At 38.1% G+C, this 11,914-nt stretch overlaps 1 pseudogene across 1 annotated transcript; it reads right to left on the reverse strand.

The window, feature by feature from the left end:
• Positions 1–813: 813 nt before the first annotated feature.
• Positions 814–1,609, reverse strand: LOC307096162 (small ribosomal subunit protein eS1-like; annotated as a pseudogene). The gene has a single exon. The product of its transcript is annotated as a small ribosomal subunit protein eS1-like (transcript).
• Positions 1,610–11,914: the final 10,305 nt, after the last annotated feature.

Here is an 11,914-nt window from a genome sequence, read left to right on the forward strand (position 1 = left end):
AGGGACTGGGAAATACAGCCCCAATAGGCCCTAATCACCAGCCAGGCCTAGGGACCCCACCCATGCACAAATTTCATGCACCAGGCCTCTAGTATCCAATAATTGAGCTGTATTGTGATGAACACAACAATCAATTAGTTATAAGTACTGAAAAAAAAGTTTAGATAGCAATTTAAATCAGTGGGGAAAACAGTACAGTTATAATTATATTATATATATCAAAATACATTATACATAGGTTAAAATTTTAAATCTAAAAAATGAAACCATAAAATAGCAATGAGAATATACAGGTGAATATTGTCTTATTTGAAGATAGAGTTGGGATTTCTGAGCATAAAGCACAAGCAAAATACTGCTAGAACTATAATTTAAGCATTTGAAACTATTATTTGTATAAATCACTAAAAGAACATTTGATGGAATTAAAAGTGAAAATACTTGTTACTTAATGTATACATACATTATTGATGTTCCAACATGTAATTAAATGATGAACATGTCATTAGAAAACAAAGGACAAACATCCTGAACAAAATAAGACATCTAAATAAGGAACAAACATAGAAAAATTCTTTATTTGATTAGTTATGGAATATATTTCTAGCTGCTTACCAAAGTCTGTTTCCATTATTTTCTTGAGTACAATGCTACATTATATCCCCAGAGTTCTCTGGTTAAGTATGGTCATGTAACTAAGCTCTTCCATGGAAAGCGAGTAGAAATGATGTTTGACTATTTATTTTTATTCTAATATTTTCTTTTTTTTTCACAAGTAGGATTTTTTATTTGTCACCATTAAATGTCTGAATTTTAAACAGATTCTTGGACTGGAGGCTCATATTCATCAGCTCGTTCAACTTTAGCACATGTCTCATCCCCAGTAGCTTTTCCAAAATTGCTACCTTCACCATGAAGCTCCATGAGCTTTCCCAATTCAAACTTGTGCTTCTTCAGCATTTTGACTTTTCTAACAAAGACATCATGGAGCAGATAAATAGATTGGCAAGGCTTTTCTATGTCTTTTCCAATGCTGTCTGGAATCAATTTATTGACCACTTCTTTCAAGTCATATGTCTGCACCTCTTGGGTGATGATTTCCATCATCTTCTTCTGGATTTGGCGAACCTGCTGATGCTGAGCATAAGAGGTCTTCTGAATATGATTGTTGTGCTTTTTACTAAAACCAACACAGAAAAGATGAAGCAAATAAGCATCTGTAGTCTTGACATTGACATGAGCTTCAATCATGGTCTGCCACTTCTTGGCCATAGAGTACATCCATGCTATGGAAATTAGTCAGGCAGTTTTTGCCCTGAACATCCTCAGTAATTAGCTTGAATTTTCTAAATGCAACTTCATCATTCTGCAGATCAGCTAGGCTCACTTCAAAAACAGTACCCTTGAGACCACCAGATGCAATTTTGGTTCCTTGAGTTCTCATAACTAGTGTTTTTCCAATATTTCTTATATTGAACATAGCTGGTGCTTTCACATCATATCAATCTTTCTTAGAAAAGAGATCAACCACTTTCTTCTTGGCTCCCTTTTTGCTGCCTTTCATAAGGCACTTGTTCTTGCCCACTGCCATGGTGCTGCTCAGAGAGCCAAAAGGGGATAATATATTTAATTTTTAAGTTTATCTTTATTATTGAGAGTATTATAGATGTTCCCTTTTTTTCCCCATTGACTCCCTATACTCTGCAGTCCCCCAGGCCTTCCTATAGGAGATGGTAGCAGTCTTATATTAATGTCAACATCCAGTTTATTTGCATATATTTTCTTTTGTTTAAAGGTTGCTTAGCCCATAAACAATTTTTCCATAATATTTTCCTTTTTTGGATGATTGGAATGGCAGCACCCAGGGTAACCTTGGAAGCTGTGTATTAAAGATGGCAGAGCCACAAGATGGTAGGAGCCTGGGTTCTTGCAATCATATATAAGGAAAATGTATCCACTGACTAGGAACCCTCACTTTGTACTTTTTTTGTGAGCAAAAAATAAACTTGTTTTATTTTAAAAACTTTATACATTGTGAGTTCTATGTTTTTTCCTTGAAGTTTAAGTGATAAAATTATATGCAATCATTGAACATTATGGTTTTTTAAGAATAAGAGGATACTGATTAACATAAAATGCATTAAAAATCATAAGCTCTAAAGCTGTATGCAAAATTCAAAAATAACTCCAAACTTATTGGAATAAATTTTAGAAGAAATTATATAAAGGTATAAATAATGCTTATCATGAGGTAGTAAATTGAGTGATAGTATTCTTTTACCCTTCTGCATTTTATAAATGGTTTACAATAAGCATGCTACTAAAATTAATGCAAATATGTTGAAACCCCATGCATTAATTCGTTGAAATTTCCAAAAAGCATATTAAGAGAGATAGATAATTAACATTTTTAAAAATAGCATACCATATTTCTCCACTCAAGGGGAAATTTAAAAAAATAAATTAGAAAAAAGAGAACATTGATTCAATCTTTGGTATTTGCAGAAAAAATACCAAATGGTAATTATACTGGATTTATGCAAACATTTAATCTTTTGGAATGCTGCTTGGAAATCTCCAAGCATTTTGTTTATAGACAAACTAGCATTTATTAATGTCTTTCACTGGTAAACTAAATGTTTAATAAATTTTGACTTCATGGAATTCAAAATGAGAAAAAGTATTTCTGAAAATTAATGTGTAGAAAAAATGAGATATTATAAAAGCAAGATAACTTAATTAAAATGACAAAATACTGTACAGAATTAGTTAAAAATCATTTGCATGTTGTCCTCCAGGAAATATATGGGGCCTGGGCATGTGTCAAAATAATGTCTTTCAGCACACCTACTTCATCTAAGATTATAGTGTGCAATGAACTTATCAATATTTTTGAAGGCTCAGTTCTTCTCTTCAGCACCAAGAAGCATTGTTCTAAAATGTACAATGGCCTATGCAAATAACCTAAATAGAGACATTGCATCATTAGAATAAAAAATCAACTTGCTGTCTATTATAGGTAGAGGTCACTTTGCTGTCAAAGTAACACAGTATGGGAAATACTCCAGAAATATTGAGGCATATTCCCCAGTGTTAGATGTAGAAGATTATGTTCATATCTGATCTACAGATTCAGAGATGTGATACGTTGATTCTGCAAGAGACATATTGTCAAATGATGAGATCCAAAATCTTTAGGAGGAAGTCCAGAAACTCCTGTAAACACTTTTATTACTTGTTATCAAGTAATCTTGATTTTTACATACAATGGTGTAAGCTAGAACTTGTGTCATTCATTCTTGTATTTAAAACAATTATTTTGGTTGTGCTATGGGTATCCACTGAGTTAAGCACTGAAAATGCCAAGAATGACACTTTAAAACTAAAATGCCTAAAGACTCAAAAAAAAAAAAAACTACTTGATTTAATAAATGAATTTGGCACTGTAGCAGTTTACAAAATTAAGACCTAGAAATCTATGGCTTTTTTTATGCACCAATAATGAACTAACAGAAAGAGAAACTAAAAAAAAAAACAATCCCATTTATTGTTGCAACAACAAAATAATTAAGATACATAGGAATAAACTTAACTAAGGATGTAAAGGACCTGCACTCAGAAAACTATAGGACATTGAAAAAAGAGATAGAGGAAGATACACACAAGTAGAAGAATATACCATGTTCATGGATTGGTAGAATCAACATCATTAAAATGTCCATACTACCCAAAACAATCTATAGATTCAACACAATCCCCATTAAAATACCAATGGCATATTTCACAGACCTAGAATAAACTCTCCGAAAATGTGTATGGAATAAAAACAAACCCCAAATAGCCGCAGCAATCCTGAGAAAAAAGAACCAAGTTAGAGGAATCACCAGACATTAAGTTATATTACAAAACCACTGTTCTCAAAACAGCATGGCACTGGCATAAGAGCAGACACATAGACCAATGGAACAGAGCAGAGAACCCAGAAATCAACCCAACCCATTATGCTCAATTAATATTTGACAAAGGAGGCAAGAGCATACAATGGAGTCAAGACAGTCTCTTCAATAAATGGTGTTGGGAAAATTGAACAGATACATGCAAAAAAAAAATGAAACTAGACCACCAACTTACACCATACACAAAAATAAACTCAAAATGGATAAAAGCCTTAAAGGTAAGACGGGAAACCATAAAAATCTTAGAAGAATACATAGGAAGCAAAATATCTGATATAGCTCATAGCAATATGTTTACTGACACATTTCCTAGGACAATGGAAGCAAATGAGACTATAAACAAATGGTACTACATAAAAATAAAAAGCTGCACAGCAAAGGAAACCATGAGCAAAACAATAAGAAAGCTCACTTCATGGGAGAACGTATTTGCCAATGTGACATCTGATAAGGGTTTAATCTCCAAAATTTATAGGGAACTCATACAACTTAACAAAAGGAAGGTAAACTATCCAATAAAAAATGGGCAAAGTACCTAAATAGACACTTTTGAAAGTGGACATACAGAAGGCCAAGAGACATGAAAACATTCTCAAAGTCACTAATTACCCGAGAGATACAAATTTAAAGGACAATGAGGTACCACCTCACACCTGTCAGAATGGCTATCATCAACAAATCAACAAACGACAAGTGCTGGCGTGGATGTGGAGAAAAAGGAACCCTCGTGCACTGCTGGTGGGAATGCAGACTGGTGCAGCCAATGTGGAAAACAGTATGCAGTTTCCTCAAAAAATTAAAAATGGAACTTCCATTTGGCCCAGTGATCCCACTTTTAGGAATATATCCCAAGAAATTAGAAACACCAACCAGGAAGGATATATGCACCCCTATGTTCATAGCAGCACAATTTACAATAGCTAAGATTTAGAAACTGCCTAAGTGCCCATCAGCAGATGAGTGGATTAAAAAACTGGTACATCTACACAATGGAATACTATGCTGCTGTAAAAAAGAAAGAACTCTTCAATTCGCAACAGCATGGATGGACAGGGAGAGCATTATGCTAAGCGTAATAAGCCAGTCAGAGAAAGATAAATATCACATGATCTCACTCATATGTGGAATATAATGAACAACATAAACTGATGAACAAAATAGCTCCAGAGACAGATATGCATCGACCAGACTGTGAAACCTCAGAGGGAAGGCAGGGGAGGGTGGGGTGGGGAGGTGTAAGAAATCAACCAAAGGACTTGTATGCATGCATATGAGCATAAGGAATGGACACAGACACTAGCGGGGGGGGGGGGGGGGCGGGAAGGGCGGTGAGGGCATGTGCTAGGTGGTGGGAGGGGCCAGGGAGAAGTCCATGGAGGAAAAAGGAGAAGTATGTAATACTTTAAACAATAAAGAATTTTTTTTTTTAAAGAAAGAACTCTTACTATTCTCAACAGCATGGATGGACCTGGAGAACATTATGCTAAGTGAAATAAGCCAGTCAGAAAAAGCTAGGTATCACATGATCTCACTCATTTGTGTAATATAATAAACAACATGAACTGATGAACAAAATAGATCCAGAGACACCGAATCATCGAATAGACTGTCAAACCTCAGAAGGAAGATAGGGGTGTGTGGGGGGTGATAAGAAATCAACCAAAGAACTTGTATGCATATAAGCATAACCAATGGACAAATGGACACAGACAGTGTGGAGGGGAGTGAAGGCCAGGGCTGGGAGGGAGGGGGCAGGCTGGGAGAGGACAATGGGGGGAAAGGGGGACATATGTAATACTTTCAACAATAAAGAATTAAAATTATATTAAATTAAATTAAAAACTAAAATACCTTTAAAAATAAAATATTAAACCAATACAAGAAAATGCACAAAGTGGAATTTTAATTTGTTACACTTTTAAAGATCAAGCTGACAACATATACTTATTAGAGTAAATCCATAAAACATGGGTGCTAACATCATGCACAACAAAATTTTCAACCCAAACTTATAGGTGATGGTAGCAGTTTGTGTATATTTTCTTTTTCTTGAAAGTTATTTAGACAATCCTCATTTACACATGTAAAATATAACAATTATTAACTTTGTTAACAATTCTTTTTGAAATCATTTAAACTGATCTGGAAACTTGAAGGTCTTAAAGCCCAATCTCTAATTACTTAAAAATAAAATATCAAAGTTGTTAAGACCATGGACATTTTAGCAGAGTGATTAAGTGGATTCTAATTCAACCAGACTGTTACTTTCCATCTCTACAATCAAGGGCAACTTAAATACCTTTCACAAGTCTCAGGGTGGTTTTTTTTAAAACTGCAGCATAGAAATGAAAACAGTATATGCCTCATGGTATGTAAGAATATGATTATCCATGTAAAATACCTAGGACTGGGTAATAAACACTTAATAAAAGTTATAATTATAATAATAATATAATTATTATTATTATGTGTAATAACAACTGGCACTTTTTATCAAACTTATTTCAGCTACAACCCACCTCAAAATAGCTTATCAACTAAAACCAAGTGACCTTATTTAATTTATTCCCATTGAGTTGTATTGCCCTCAACATGAGGCTAAGAATAGTTCATTCTTTTAAGGATGCCCTGACACAAACTGTTGCAGCAGATTGTTCAAAAACATTTGCTAGGTTTTCCAGAGATGAGAACTTCATTCCAAGTTTAAGTGATGGGCGTCAGTCTTCTTGAATAACTAAAGTGGGGATGTCTGAAGACTTCCTTAAATCATCTCTATCCAAACTTGAATTGAGATGAACAATATAACCAATAATGCATTCTACACATTACGTTATCTATATTTCCCCCTCATTTCTTAAATCACAAGTTAAGATTTTCTAAAATTTGACATAATTGAAATCATAATGTTTATGATTTACAAAAACCTGAGTGGAAATGGAACCCTGGCAGGGAATTTCTTTCAGGAGTGACTTGACCATAGTAAGAGAGTGATCTAGGTTTGTAATTTCCATTCTTGAAGTGGAACTTACTATCAGTGATCCTGGTTCTGTCTTCTGGTTAATATTCTCTAGAGAAGTGATTCCAACAGATGTCATGCATGAGAATCACCACATACATATTTATCTGGACCCAATTCCCAGAAGTGCTTTCAGTAAATATGTGGTGAGGCACAGGAATCTTCATGTTCTTACAAGTACCTCAGGTGATTATGAAATAGGTAGGCCAATGATGACCAGAGGAAGACTACTGTCCTGGAAATATCAGATGCTGACTCCTTGGCAAAATCTTCTCAATTACTAATTTTGCACTGACCACAGTAATTATAGGAGAGGAATTACCTAAAGTTCCTGCTCTTTTAAACATAAAAGAGAATTTTATGGCTATGTTCTTACTAGTTAAACAAGCATTTTGATTAAGTCAAACAAGCATTGTAAAGAGGTGGTGAGGAAGAACAATGTTATTAATACAACTAGAGGCCCCGTGCATGAAATTCGTGCATGGGATTGGGGTCCCCTCAGCCCAGCCTGCACCCTTTCCAATCCGGGACCCCTCAGGGATGTTGGACATCCCTCTCACAATCTGGGACCGCTGGCTCCTAACTGCTCACCTGCCTGTATTCCTGATCACCCCTAATTGCCCCCCTGCCAGCCTGGTCGCCCCCAACTCTTCCCACTGCTGTCCTGGTTGCCGCACACAGCCTGCTCTTCAGTCGTTTGGTGTCCCTCACTAACCCCCCTGCCGACCTGGTCACCCCCACGCAGCCTGCTGTTTGGTCATTACTGTGATGGCATCCTGGAAAATTTGCATATTCCTCTATTATTAGTATAGATATTGTGTTATGGTTTAACCTTAGCAGATAATTCTATTAGAGTTCCCATTAATAACTGGTACTTTTTATCACATTTATTTCAGCTACAAACCATCTCAAAATAGTTTATCAACTAAAATCAAGTGACCCTATTTAATCTATTACCATTGTGAAAGTATATGTTCTAAGGAAATGCTAAAATGTTGCACAAATTTTGGATAAGATTATTCTCTAATAGATAACACTTTAATACAGTTGTTTCCAAGCAGCATGCTGTGTGCTTTAAGATTTTTATTGAATTTTTAATAACAACTCTGGGAAATAGGAATTATTGTTATGCCCATTTTACAGATGAGCAAAATGAGGCACGGTATAATCGAGTAATTTTCTTGAGGTCCTACAGTCTATATTTATGGCACACTAGAGAGATCTTTAATGTGCAATGTGCTTCAAGTTCCCATCAGGGAAGGGGATGGCACTGAGTAGGAGATGAGACAGGAATGCCAATGACTAATTCTTGATGGGTCACAAATTACCTCAAGTTTGATCCAGCATGAATATCTGAAGGCTGACCTGAGCCAAACATAAAGGGAAAGAATCTTAGTAATTATTACCCTTAATTTGTTGTATATTAGGGAGGCTATTTTTTATTAAATTTATTGGGGTGACATTGGTTAAGGATACTAAAGATTGTTAAAGTTAAATTCAAACTTTGCTTTACCTTTAATAATCATGAAGATGAAAACCAATCAAAGAAGGTCTGTCTTAGCTCATACCACTGTCATATGAAATAGCAATGTTTCCCACTGTTTTGTTTGCTTGCTTATTTTATGGCTACAGTTATAATTTTATTGTTTTCTGGTAGATCTTGAAGAGTACAGAGGCAAGACAAAGATGAGAGTATATGCTCTAATAAAAAGCTAAAATGTGCTAGACATGTACTTTTCATTAAGATAGAAAGATACTGGGAATCATGATGTTTGGGATAAAAGACACATTTTTAGATAATTTTATGTTTTAGGTATTTGGGATGTTCAGAAAGTATAAGGCAAGCTTAAAATAGTTTTCATCTATAAATGAGGTTTATACCAGTACATACTTCCTAAGATAGTTGTGAGGATTAAATGTGATAACATTGAGTCAAAGGCCTAGCTTGGTACCTTGTAAGCAGGAAATAATCATTAAGTTCTTAAAATAGAAAATTCTAGGTTTAGAATTTAATTAACATGTTGCAAATATTTACAAAAGTACTTCCTCTAAATTTATAGCATGAAAGGATAATAGCTGTCCTTTAACCCTACCAGACCGCTGTACCAATTTTTCGGTAATTTCCGAATCTGCCGCTATACCGCTGTACCTAATTTTCGGTACTTTGCCTAGTACGTGAAAAAAAAAAAGCGTCACAAACTAAAAATAACCAACCAATCATGGTCAAACCTCATGGTTAGCCATTGCAAATGTCTGCCCCCATGTGTTTGAATTGACTTTGTGTGGTTTAACGTGAAAAAATTCTGAAAATTCACAATGAAACTAGCGGCTGATGAACCAAGCACTTCAACAGGAAAGCAAAGTAGGTCTAGGCTTATCACAGTCCAACAGGTGATCGATACTTTGGTTGATTCAGACTCTGAGTAGTCAGAATTTCATCAAGAATATGATTCCAGTTCAAGTGACACAGACAGTGAGAGCTCGAGTGATGAGGAGAATCTTGAACCTTATAAAAGACTTGGGCACAGTAGGAAATACAGTCGTTCGTCTCCTGACCTCATGTGCAATGGAAAATAAATCTCATGTGCTTGTCATGGACCGGTTCTACAACTCTGTAACCCTTGCTAAATATGCACTGTCAGAATTACACACAGGAATTGTGGGAACCCTGCAGCAAAACAGGAAGCAGTTTCCTAAGTTGCTGAAAAGTGTAAAAAAAACTTGCTAAGGGTGACAGTTGCTATTTATGTCAAGAAAGTGTAACATGTTTAGTTTGGCAGGATAGAAAGCCCATCACATTTATTTCGAACTACCATGATCCAGCGCAAAATGTAGTAATAAACAGAAGAAATAAAGATGGCAGTGTGCAAGAAATACAGATGCCACAGCTAGTGAAGGACTATAATAAATATATGGGTGGCTGTGACAAAAATGACCAGATGACCCGCCTTCACCGGTCTCGTCATCATTACCGCTGGCCTCAGCGTCTTTTCATAAATTTTTTTATGTGGGCTAGCTATAATTCTTATATCTTGTATGCTTCAAAGCAGCAAGCTGCTTCAAAAAATCCAGTTTATTTCACCAGATATATTGAGAAACTGTGCCTGCAATTTATTGGTGGATACAGGACATCAGCCCACCGCCACCCACAAAAGGAACCCTGCCCTCAACGGATGACCCCAGGCAATCATTTTCCAGAGATTCCCCCTGGGACATCGTCTAATCATATCTGTGTTGTGCATGGAAAAGCACTCCAGGTACAACAAGCAAAATCCTGGAGTGTCTTACAAAGACAATCCACGCAAGAAGGTGAAGAGCAACATCTGGTGCTCACTTTGCAAGAAGTACCTCTGTGTGAAACAAGGCTCATCCTGCTGGGTGGATTGGCACACAAAGATGGAATATTGGCGCTAGATGAAAGGTAGACCTCTTTTCTACAATGTCTCCAAGTTCCATCTTATTCTAACCACTTGTTTGCATGTAACTAACATCCTCTCTAATAAAATGGTAATATGCAAATTAACCATCACTCCGCTACATAAGCCACACCCACCAGCCAAGCCACACCCACCAGCCAATCAGGGCGAGTATGCAAATTAACCCCAGTCCAAGATGGCTACAGCCACAGAGAGCAAGGTTTCCCAGGTAACAGAGCAAGCCTAGCTTTCCATAGCCGTTGCAGGCCTAAGCCTCCACTCAAGCTACAAAGTTTCAATTATAGAAGGTAAACAAATTGAAACAAATGGCGGCAGAATGGAGCTTGAGAGAGCAGGCCAGGGTTGCCGGCGGCAACAGGGGAAGCAAAGCTTTCCGCACACCCTGGCTGGGCTCACCCGATTAAGGCTACAAAGTTTCAATTGTAGAAGGTGAATTAACTGCCACAGAAATGGCTGCCGCCCCAGAGGGGCTTGGCTCCGCTCCAGGCTACAAAGTTTCAATTGTAGAAGGAAAATAAATTCCAGATACCAGGGCCTCTGCTTGGGTTACCAGGGGGCATGGCCGGCCTGCAAACCACCACAGGCCTTTCGCTCAGGCCGCCCCACGCCCCAAGGGAACCCCACCCTGATCCGGGACACCCATCAGGGCAAACCACCTGGCCCCCACCCGTGCACCAGGGCTCTATCCTATCTAATAAAAGAGTAAGATGCAGATTGATCATCACTGCAACACACAATATAGCTGCCCCCATGTGGTCAAAGATCCTGCCCCCATGTGGACACAAGATGGCCACTACAAGATGGCCAGCAGGGAAGGGCAGTTGGGAGGCAACCGGCCTGCAAGGGAGGGCAGTTGTGAGGGACCAGGCCTACAAGGGAGGGCAGTTGAGAGGGACCAGGCTTGCAAGGGAGGGCAGTTGGAGGTGATCAACCCTGCAGGAGAGGGCAGTTAGGGGTGACCAGGCTGGCAGAGGAGGGAAGTTGGGGGCAAACAGGCTGGCAGGGGAGCAGTTAAGCATCAACCAGGCTGGCAGTGGAGTGGTTAGGGGGTGATCAAGCTGGCAGGCAGAAGCGGTTAGGGGCAATCAGGAAGGCAGGCAGGCAAGCAGTTGGGAGCCAGCAGTCCTGGATTGTGAGAGGGATGTCCGACTGCCCGTTTTATTCATCATTTTATTGTGTTCATTATATTCCACTAAAGTGAGATTATGTGGTATTTGTCTTCCTCTGCCTGGCTTATTTCATTTACTAGAAGCCCGGTGCACGAAATTCGGGCACGGGGGGGGGGGGGTTGTCCCTCAGCCCAGCCTGTACCCTCTCCAATCTGGGACTCCTGGAGGGATGTACGACTGCCCGTTTAGGCCCGATCCTGGTGGGATCGGGCCTAAACGGGCAGTCGGACATCCCTCTCACAATCCAGGACTGCTGGCTCCCAACTGCTTGCCTGCCTGCCTTCCTGATTGCCCCTAACCGCTTCTGCCTGCCAGCTTGATCACCCCCTAACCACT

Source organism: Cnephaeus nilssonii, assembly GCF_951640355.1.
Source record: "Cnephaeus nilssonii genome assembly, chromosome: X".
NCBI lineage: Eukaryota > Metazoa > Chordata > Mammalia > Chiroptera > Vespertilionidae > Cnephaeus > Cnephaeus nilssonii.